Source organism: Pseudorca crassidens, chromosome 2 (assembly GCF_039906515.1).
Source record: "Pseudorca crassidens isolate mPseCra1 chromosome 2, mPseCra1.hap1, whole genome shotgun sequence".
Classification (NCBI taxonomy): Eukaryota; Metazoa; Chordata; class Mammalia; order Artiodactyla; family Delphinidae; genus Pseudorca; species Pseudorca crassidens.
Window position 1 is genome coordinate 107,188,174 of NC_090297.1, and position 11,460 is coordinate 107,199,633.

General features: G+C 45.1%; 2 non-coding genes across 2 annotated transcripts; both read left to right on the forward strand.

Annotated features, from left to right (window-relative positions):
- The first annotated feature begins 1,217 nt into the window (after positions 1–1,217).
- TRNAV-CAC (transfer RNA valine (anticodon CAC)) lies at positions 1,218–1,290 on the forward strand. Its single transcript has one exon. It is a non-coding gene; the product is annotated as a tRNA-Val (tRNA).
- A 7,528-nt stretch (positions 1,291–8,818) lies between these two features.
- On the forward strand, positions 8,819–8,890 carry TRNAH-GUG (transfer RNA histidin (anticodon GUG)). The gene has a single exon. It is a non-coding gene; the product is annotated as a tRNA-His (tRNA).
- Positions 8,891–11,460: the final 2,570 nt, after the last annotated feature.

The following is an 11,460-nucleotide window of genomic DNA, read 5'->3' on the forward strand; positions in this document are numbered from 1 at the left end:
AGTGAAGTTTCCTCAGTTACCCGTGAGCATGGTGGCCAAGGGGAAGGGCTCTGGAGGCAAAGTGCCTGGGTCTGAGTGCTGGCTCTCACTGTCACGGGGGTGAGACCCTGAAAAGGTTAGCTCAGCTTTTCAGTGCCTCAGTGTTCTCATTTGCAATAAGGGGTGGTAAAGTCCTACACTATCTTCCAGGGTTGTTATGTGGACTTAGTAAGTTATTCCACAGTAAAGCACTGAGGAACAGTGCTGGTCACTCAGTAAAGCTCGAGAAAGCTGCTATTATCCTTATTATGAAGTCTTTTATTTCCCCTTCTAACTGTACCACTGCTGACCTTCAACATTCCCCAGAGCAAATTACGATTGTTTAAATGTTTAGCTGACCTCTTCTCCCTCATATTAGTGACCTGCATCTGGAAAACTGGTTGGTTTGGATGGTGATCTAACTGGTGATCTAAAGGCAGTGGGGCACTGCATCCAGCTCATCAGATTCTTGGACCCTGGGCAGGCATGACGATTGTTTAGCTGACGGTAGACAATCTCTTGCACATGTATCTATAGCAAGAGCTTTTCATAGATAGTCAGACATACCTTTAGTATTATAAGAAAAGTGCAAGTATGTACCAGTGACATGTCTCTTTGGTTGTTGTTTGAAGAAATGAAAGGAAGAAAATAGAATTTACCTGGAAGTTGTAGATTTCCTCCTTCAGTTTTGATGGGGTGTTTGTAGCAAGCTGGCATTCACCCTGAAAACGACAAAGTCAAGTGTGGATTAAAGGAATTCTGTTTGAAGGCTTTGGAGAAATGCAGCTAGGACCCACAGGATCAGCTCCAAAGAGAGAGAAGCTCAATGGAATGAACCTAATTCTCTACTTTTCCCCCTTAGGCCCAAAGGGCACTTGCGCGAACCCCCGGCTCCCGCGGCTTCTGGGAGCTGAGGAGTCAGCGGGGGCGACCCATGCACTCGGGGGCATAGCTGTGGATCCGAGGACTCTGCGGTCGGTGCGGGAGCCCAAAGGCCGACTGTGGGAGGCTCGGGGGTCCTCCCTTCGGGGCAGGCTCGGAACCCTAAAAGCAGGGCCTCTCGGAAGCCGCAGACTCCTTGCCTGAGAGGTCTTGGGGCGTCAAGGTTCATTCTTCAGTTTAAAAAGTTGGCGACTAGGATAGTGGTGGCAGGACGTACGGATTTCAGGGATGTGTCACTGAGCTGTAGCACCCGCCGTGTTTCCGTAGTGTAGTGGTTATCACGTTCGCCTCACACGCGAAAGGTCCCCGGTTCGAAACCGGGCGGAAACAGACGTTCTTCCTTTCTGAAACTTTTACCTTCCCTTTCAAAAAAGCAAAACGGCCAAAAGGCAGGGGCCGAGGCAGCGGGCGCAGCTGCATTTTCCATTCCCAAGGTACAGGCCAGGAGTTCCGTTGCTGCCTGAGAGCCTGCTCAGCGCTAGGAGCCAGCCCTCCTTTCTCCGCTCTGAGTCACTGCGGAGTCCAGGCCACAGCCAGCTGACCCAAGTGCGCAAAGGACAAGGCTGACTTCGGCTCATTTTTACATCCGGAAATCCCCTCACCTCCTAAGCAGGCGCCTGAATCTCTTGCACATGTTCACGCGAGTTATGTCTCTGGAAACCAAGGAGTTCATTCCTGGCTTGGCTTCACACAAGTTCATCCCTTCACACTTGGCTTTCCCCCACCTCGCCACACTTACGCAACAGTTTGATTTGCGTGACGAAACAAAAGAGACCGAACCCAACTGTGCACCGGGGACTCGAGCCAAAGACACGGAAATGAACAATGTCAGGCTCCACGAACTGAGCTGGTCGCGGAGGGGAAGGAGCCCGTACCGTTGCCGTTAACCAGGAGAGCCCCCAGAGCCAGGGCAGACATCAGGAAGTGGACGGATCCGCCCATCACCTGCTGACATCGCAGTCGGCACCTGACTCAAGAGTAAAGCGAGGTTCAGAAAGAGAGCTTGACCTTGGCTCGCAGCACACAGCGCTGAAGCTAGACCAGGACGGACCTTGTGTCCTGTCTCAGGGCCCACAGCGTCGCCCAAGACTGCAGATGTGAAGGGTGATGAGCAGCCGGGCAAGGGCTGGGAGCCTTGCACAGCTGCATTCAGCCCTGGGCTTCTGGGAAATCTCCGTTCCAGCTATCCGGGTCTCTGAAGTGTAATCTTTACTTTTACAATTTTCATTTGGAGACGCGAAGTCGAGACTCCTCAATGGTTCCCTGGTGGTCTAGTGGCTAGGATTCAGCGCTTTCACCGCTGCGGCCCGGGTTCGATTCCCGGTCAGGGAAGACTTTTTTTCCTTTTTTTCCCCTTTAGCATCTCCACTGGCAGGAGTCTTCCTCTTCCTGCCCCGACCAGAGCTGTGTTTATTTCAAGGTTCAGATGCAGAAGAGCTTCTGCACTGAGTCCCCAAATGCCGGTGAGTCCTGGATCAGAATCCTTGACATCGCGCAGGCTGGAGGAGGTGAGATGTAATGAACAGCCTGGGCTGGCCAGCTCTCGCCTCGGCTCTTTTCTCCCTGCATGTTACAAACCCGGAGACTTATTTACAGAGTTTTCATCCCAAGAGCATCGGGGACTCGAGTTCCAAAAATTCATTAAAAACCAAAACCAAAACCCTTTGAAACATACAAAAAAGTTGCAAGAGTAATAACATCCTATATTCTATACGTAAGTGCACAGTAAACATTTTCCCACGTTGGGTTTCTCACTCTCTCTCCGTATATAAGAATGGCGACACCACATGAGAGTTCCTTGCAGATATCTCCACTCAAGATTGCTCCTTTCGTTTGGCGTGTCTCTCAAAGCCAGCTTCTGCGGGACTTGTCCTCCAAGACAAGGGGAAGCCTTTGTCCTCGCAGGGACGCCCCCTTGCCCTTTCAGGAACCTGGAATCTGTTCTCTTCAGGCTGTAGAGAAGCTTTAGGTCGTGTTTTATTCGGCTCTCCCCCAAGTGCAGGCCAGGCACGCCCTATGCTAGTAGGAATCCCCCCGGACCGGCTGCCCTCCGAACTCCTCCCGGTTGCCTTGGCGGGCAGTGGGGTGTTGGGTCAGCCTGAGCGCTGGAACCGCCTACCTGGGGAAAGGCCCTTCAGGGAAGTGCAGCTGCCCCTCTGGCTCTTGCCTGGCTCTCGTTGCCCTGCAGGAGGCGTAAAGTTTTCTGACATAACACAAAGGTGAAAAATCCTTCCCTGTGGTGGGAGGATGAGAAGACCAGGTGGGAAATGAGTCAAAGGGAGGGGGAGTATTCTCAAGAGCTTTCCAGAATTGCCTGCATGGCCGCTGTCAGCTGGTTGTCTGCCCTATGATAATAGTGCTGAATCCTGTCTTGTCCTGGCCTTGACCCAGTCCCAGGTCCAGTCTGAATCCAAGCTCAGAGGCATCTCGGTTTACTGTACATATTCCATTGTGCCTCCCTCCAAAGTGAGGTAGTGATCCAACCTCTATTTCCAGGATCCCAGTGGATAGCAACCATGGGTTTTTTTTTTTCCTTGAACTTTCTGTTTTGCTGAAATGTACGTCAGGCAAAGAAAAAAGGTTTCGCTTTAGATAAATTAGTACTCTCCATGCTAGGTACAAGAAAACAAATTCAGGTTGATAATTAGGATGAATCTCGAATACTTTTAACACTCTAGAGAATTCTAATAATTGATGTATAATTGCATAGTAAATATTTATGTCCTATCATAGTTCCAGAGAGAACTGCTTGTATGCATCACAGTGGTTTAATAATTTTGGTCTAAAATCTACTTTATGTTGTCTTCCAGATTTTCTAACAATGTGGAAAATATGGGTGGTACAGTATTCTAGTTTTTATAAGTCTTGCATTTATTTTCTATTCAAAATCCTAATGAAAGTGAACTCCCTAAATTTCCTGTATTGGTTTTAGTATCCCTTAAGCAAACTTTAATTCCAATAAATATTTATGTTTTCAAAATTTAAAATTATGTGTTCCACTCTACTCAATACTGTGTAATGACATATATGGGGAAAGAATCTAATAAAGAGTGGATATATGTATATGTATAACTGATTCATTTTGCTGTATACCTGAAACTAACACAACATTGTAAGTCAACTATACTCCAATAAAAGTTTAAAAAAATTATGTTCCAGTATATTAAATATACCATATAATATCTTTTTTTTTTTTTTGGTACGCGGTCCTCTCACTGTTGCGGCCTCTCCCGTTGCGCAGCACACGCTCCGGACGCACAGGCTCAGGGGTGATGGCTCATAGGCCTAGCTGCTCCACGGCATGTGGGATCTTCCTGGACGGGGGCACGAACCCGTGTCCCCTGCATCGGCAGGCAGACTCTCAACCACTGCACCATCAGGGAAGCCCCTCATATAATATCTTTTAAATGAAGATTAACTCTTATAATTCTAGAAATCATAGTGACTTAATTATTCCACTTACAATTTTGGGGTAAATGTTTTTAGGTATCATCTAATATGTGATTCCAACTTGCATTTCTGTGTTACAATTCAGCTCAGTTTGCGATTTTAAGATCTATCATTATCTTTAAGTTCTTTGACTGATACTAAATCGGGTTAATTAATGTGTAATCTTTGCCTGGAGAATTTCTAATTAAGGTAGAAATAACAAAACACTGTTTTAATATGCTGCCTCATATTCTTATAGATTATAGAGTGGCCATAGGTTAAAAGATTAAGATGTGTGGGAACCTTTAGGAGATGTTGGTGAATGCAGCCATCATGTCCCTTGAAGAAGTGTAAAACACATGGACTATCTAAGCCAGGAAGTAAGGACCTGTTGTTTACCTGAGGTCCTTGTTTATTTTTTTAAAAATCCTGATTCTTGGTTACTTGCCTTCTAGATCTGAAGTCACCCATTTTCCCCTGTGCTATGCATCTCTTGTTTCACTCACTGCTGGTGCCCTTAGGCTCTGGAAGGTGGATAAGCCTGGGAAAGACATGACGGGGTTTGGTCCCACTGTGATTCTTATTTTTGATGACTCCAGATGTGGAGTCATCCAGATATGGATGCAGTAGGGGCAGGGACCTCGAGTTTGCTCCTGATGCAGCATCTCTCCTGGAGAGGGGTCTGGTACCGTAAGCACCTAATAAGTGCTTGCTGATTGAAGGCAACCTAATGCAAGGTCCTGGAAAGCTGAAGAGGAGGAGAAGAAAGTGGGTAAGATCCACAGCTGCCTAGAGTATAAGGGACAGAGAGAGACAGATAGGCAAACACTCAAAGAGAGAGACAGGGAAATATCCTAGAACCTAGAAACATCCTAGATTTAGTATGTGAAAACCAAAGAGCTCTTGTTTGCTCATGAGATTCAACAGAGGAATCAATGGAAGTTGAACCAATAACTTTAAGGATCCAGGTTTGCACAAGAGGCATTATTGGGTGCAGAATTCTGTAGGTTGCAACAATCTGTCTCAAATGGGATCATTTTTGCAGAAATAGCCACATACTGTCAAGAAATCAGATAAAGACAGTCATGGGCATGCAAATGCACCCTGGTATAGGAGGGAGACCAGTCATTAGATCGTATGCATCCAACCAAAGCAGAAATGAAACTTATAAAGAGAAGGGAAGAGGAATAAATGTCTGGGACCAGCGTTTTTTGTTTGTTTGTTTGTTTTTTTCCTCTCTAACTGATAAGCTGCTTGACAGGAAGCAATCCATAGGCATTCTGGCTGGTCTTCTCTGGATTCAGTTAAGTAGGTCACCACTGAAAACAATTATAATTATTGGAAGACTTTCCAAACATCTTGAGAATATAGCTGCTGAACATATGCAATATGGTATCTCTGGGTAATGCCCACATTGTCCTTCTGTTGTACCTCCCACTTAGTTGAGTCAGTAGGGCACCACTCCCCTTGTTAGAGTAACAGGTAGATGTACAGAAAGTTTGTTGTGATGGCAAGACTATGAAGAAAAAGGCTCTTTCCCTGAGTTGGAAAAATACACTGGAATATAAATTAGCCCACCTATTGCAGTAAAAATAAGAACATAAAGAGATGCCTTCAGCTTCTGACAAAGGTGGAGTGACAGAAATCAGATTTACCTTCCTGCCTAAATCTCACTCTCCCCCTTTTCCCCACCCCTAAAGGGAAAAAAAGGATAAAAGACATGAAATACTGGTTTTCAAGACACTGGAAATCAGGCAGCAAAGGACAGCAACCCCTGAGAGATGAGACACAAACAAGATGAGTCCTGCCACTGGCCCAGCTTACTGCTTTCAGAGAGTTTCCAGGCTGGGCCCCAGGAGGGGGATCTGAGGTCTATTCCTTGGACTGTGGGGATGAAGCTGAGTGTTGGTGGAGAGCAAGGCAGCTAGAGTTCACGGGACAAAGATCCAGTGATAAGAGAGAGAGGGAGAGAGAGAAAGCAGGGATATGAAAGCGTCTCCCTCAAGTACTTAGCAGAGTAATGAGCAGGGTATACTTATGAAGATACTGCATGAGGCTAAGGAAAAAAACTTTTAAAAAGATCATGGAACAATGCCTGGTGCTTACTCAGGACAGGCAATTGTACTTGCTCCCCCCAGCCAGACTGGACTACACATGATTCATGGGCTATTGGGAAGAACACCCAGGAAACTCTTGTTTCAGTGGTGGGAATAATCAGCCCTGGACTGACCTACCTAAAAAATCATCAAAGCAAGATCCAAAGGGATCAAACTGTTTACAAGTCACTTAACTGTACCCCAGAACAAAACTCAAGAAGTTTTATAGGAATACCAAAATAGCCAGTGCCCAAGAAGGGAAACTTTGACAATGTCTGGTATCCAATCAAAGAATGCCAGGCATGCAAAGAGGCAGGAAAATATGATGCATAAGGAGGAGACTAATCAATCAATCAAAACTGAACCACAACTGACATGATGTAAAAATCAGCAGAGAGGACTTCAAACAGTTATCATGACTGTTACATATGTCCAAAAAGTTAACTAGAAATATGGAACATGGCCAAAATTAAACTTTAGAGATGAAAACTATAACATCTAAGACAATAAATTCACCAGGTTGAACAGCAGATTAGACATTGCAGGAAAAAAAAAAAGATTAGAGAACACAAAGCCATGAACAACTGACAAGATCCAAAATGAAACTCACTGTCAAAAAAAATGTTTTTAATGAACATAGTGTCATTGAGTGGTAGGGCAACATTAAAAGACTTGATACACGCGTGACTGATGTCCCTGAAAATACATAGGGAGAAGAAACAATCTTTGAAGAAACAATATCAGAAAATTCCAGTCATAGTAAAGATTATAAACCCACCGATCCAATGAGCCAAATGAACAAAATGAATGAGCACAAGAAACATGAAAAAACCACATCTAGTCACATCATAATTAAATTGCTCAAATCCATTGAAAAAGAATAAAATCCCCAAAGGGACCAGAGGAAAAAGATAGGGTACATACAGAAACAAAAATAAATGTCAGATTTCTCATCAGAAGCAATGAAAGTGAGAAGACAGTGGAACAACCTCTTTAAAGGACTGAAGGCAAAAAAGGCAAGGTGGAATTTTATGACTCCCCCCCCCAAAGTCTTTCCAAAATGAAGGTGAATAATGACATTTACAGACATACAAATGCTGAAACACTTCATCACCAGCAGACCCACATCCCAAGAAATGTTAAAGGAGTCCTCCAGGAAGAACAACACGGACACCAGACGGAAATCTGGACGTGCACAAAGGGATGAAGGAAAACAGAAATGGTATCAGCATGGGAAAAATATAAGATTTTTTCTTGTTTAAATCTCTTTAGAAACGTGGGACAGATTTTTTTAAAATAACGATGGATTGTGGGGTTTATAACATATGCAAAGTAAAATGCATGACAACAATAGCCATAAAGACAGGCAGAAGAGAAATGTGAAGAGATACAGTTACTAGTTGCACTCTTTCAGGAAATTCTGGACTCCCAGTGACTTGTCCTGGCAATCTCTTCTTCGATGCTCTTGGCCTCTTATGCACCAGACACATACAGGAGAGTCCTAGTGGCGGAGCCTTTTCCGGAAAGTATGTTCGGTGTAGGAAAAAACCACAATGCCTTTGAGTATTTCCTAAAAAGGAGTAGCCTTTCGATTAACCGTGACACGCTAACCCATTGCGCCACAGAGACAAAGGAACATTATTTTCCCCGCTTACCCCGGGATGAACAATCACTCCTTCTGCGCTGGGCGGAGCCTCTCGCCTTTCCAGGACAGCAGTGCCGGCTCCAAAGCCTCGGACAACAGGAGAGGTGGAGTCCCCGCAGCGCGTTCGTCCCGTGGGAAAGCCGTGCGTCGGGCGATTCTGAAGGCAGAAGGGGAGCCGAACGTCCCCGCCGCAGATGCCAGTGCCCCGGAGACGCCCCCGGGCCTGAGCCGAGTGGAGCCCAAGGGAAGCTGAGTGCCCGAGGGGCTCGTAATGGTTCTTTCTGTTCTTTGCTCCGCCTTCATCCGATCTTCTGCGCGGGGGGCGCTGCCCTCCCTCCGCTCGGCCGCGATCGGTGGGGCGGGAGCCTGAACCAGGGGGTGGGGAGGGTTGGTCCAAAGGGGCAAACGCAAGAGGCGGGAAAGAAGCCGGCGAGGTGGGGACGAGGACAATGAGACTTCCCAGAAAGCACGTGCCGGATTTAGGGAGATGAGAATTGGTTTTTGGTTTTCTTTTGTTCTATCATCCTGTATCAGAATTGAAAGGAAAAGAGGGGAAACCGGTGCTCGGGCATGAGAGAGAGAATAGGAATACCTGCAATTTCCAAGAATAAAGCGCCGCAGTGACTGGAATCCTTTTACGTCATATGACATACATCAAGGGTAGTTGTTGTCACTTGGAATATAGCGCGCCGTGATCGTATAGTGGTTAGTACTCTGCGTTGTGGCCGCAGCAACCTCGGTTCAAATCCGAGTCACGGCATTACCTTTACACCTGGCGTCTGCTTTCCCTTTTCTTACACCCGGTAGTGGTCTACACTGGGTTCTCAGACATGTGACCGCTAATTTTTATCCAAAAAGGAAATTATTTAGGTGTATTAACAGAACGAAACGCACAAATCATTAACGAATAGCTATTTGATGTGAAATCATCATGAGGATTACGACATAGAAAATTTTTACCAACCAAGTATGGATGAAACACTTTGATACATGGATGAAGCCCTTGGACACACTTTCCAGGTAATGCCTATCCACCTGCTGCTACTTGAAACTATTCTGATGTCCACCCCTCAGGTTAAGCTTGTTCTTTCTTCAAATTCACATAAACGAATATATACTTTTTACTATCTAGGTATTATCAAGCAGAGATTCTGAAGTCGAGTTTCTCACTAGTAGGGGAATCACAGAGGTCAGCACATCATGAAGGCAATGGACAAGACTTTGCCCTGGAGAAAGCACCTTCAAGATCATGGTACTTCTCCTGCTAGGTAACTCTAAGTACATACCCCACAGGCCACCATCTTTCACTCAGGGTCATCATCCTCCCCTCCACCTGAACCGAACCACTCTCCACAAAGAAATTCTAGCGAAGATCTCCCAATCCCCCCGCCCCTCCCCACACACGCAGAACATACGCGCCCGCCCACCAGACTGACCGCCTTAGGGCAGCGGCTCCAGAATCACAGACACCCGCAGCCACTGTGCTGTCTCATCTACTGTTGCCTCTGCTGGCTTGGTCCACCCTGCTCCCCCTCCTCTTGCCTTGCAGTGGACATAACATTTATCCTAACAGGTCTTCTGAGTGAGTGTCCAAGGGAGAAGGGAAAACGTGCCCATTGCCTGGTAGAGACCACGGGGATTCAAAACAACTGCAGCTGGAGAAGTTGGGGCATTTACCTAGATCACCATCCTATTGATATTCTGGTGTTGATTTTTACACCTACCTTCTGCTTATGTCGCAGATAACAGCTTTCCCTTGTGGTAGTGAGATGAATTGGAAACTCAAATTACTCAGGGAAATGAATGTGAATGAATGGATTGAAAGAGAATATTTAAAAAATATATTCCGCCCTCCCTCAACTGACGAGTGCATGGAGATGGCAAAGGCCTGGGAGGCCCAGCATGTCCGCTGATGCTGGGCCAGTCATTGGATCTGAACCTGTTGCTACTCGGAACACCTGGAGCCTGGGTCTCTGTCTCTGAGAGATGCTTTGGAGGATCCATCTGCATGGCAGCGACCGACCACACCACCCTGTTTCCTTTTACTGAGGCTAAGCCGGGATCTTCCTGGATCACAAAGGTAGATATTTTAATGACCAAAAGTTATAAGAAAATATTATTGACATTTTTACTCATCAGGGAAATAAGCATTAACACTATAAGGAGGTATCATTACACACCCTCCAGCATGGCTGTAACTTAAAAGAATTCGTGCTCCAAATGCTGACACAAGTGTGGAGCAATTGCATCTGTAGTATAGCTGGTTTGAAATCATTCTAAAATACTGTTGGCACTTTCTAATAAAGTTCATCTTGTACCTACTCCATGACCCAGCAGTTGCAACACTTCTATGAATGCACAAGTATACAAAAAGATTGATATGAATATTCATCAAAACACCAAGAATATTCATCAAGAACACTAATTAACACCACCCCCCCACCAAAATTACTCCAATAATACCAAAATTAATAAGTGATATATATAATATGAATATGTTTAATGAACAAAATGTTGCATGAAACAAAAGTCAGTTACCAAAAATGTACATTCATTCATCTGAATTTCAAGAGCAGGCAATAGTAATCTATTGCAATAAACTTCAGAATAGTAATTAACTAAGTGATCTAGTGTAGGAATTGCCTAGAAAGGGGCTCAAGTGACATTTTTAGGATGATGGCAATTTTCTATAACTTGATCTGGGTGGCGATTACATTTGCCAAATTTCAATAAACTGTGCCTATGCCCTAAAGATTTGTGCTTTTTACACTATGTGAACTATATAGTTCAATGATTTACTGTTCCCATAAAAATCAGTGCATGGTGGATGAAGGCAGGTTGGTGTAGACCATGACAACTAGTTTGCATTTTATTGTAAACTCATTAAAAACTCATTCTCCTTTAGTGTAAAAAATCCCACTGATATTTGAAATATCAAATATTCTTTACCGGAAAAGAGGGCAATCACCATGTCATTTCGTTAGTGCAAGATATAGACAAGGTTCCTTGAGAGGCAGTATTTCAACTTTGGGGATATGTTCTGCTCAACAGTGAGACAAGGAACCATCCTAGGTTTCACTTTGACTGGCACCCGCGGGTTTGTGCACTGTGGGATTTACTCCTCACTGCATCGTGCTCTGCGGCCAGTGCCAAACTCTGCTCTCCAACCACTGCTAAGGGGCATAGCTGGTGCTGGCATTAAAAGCAAATGGATGGAATATTATTCAGCCATAAAAAAGGAGATATTGCCATTTGTAGCAGCATGGATGACCTAGGGATTATCATACTAAGTGAAGTAAGCCAGACAAAGACAAACATCATATGATATCG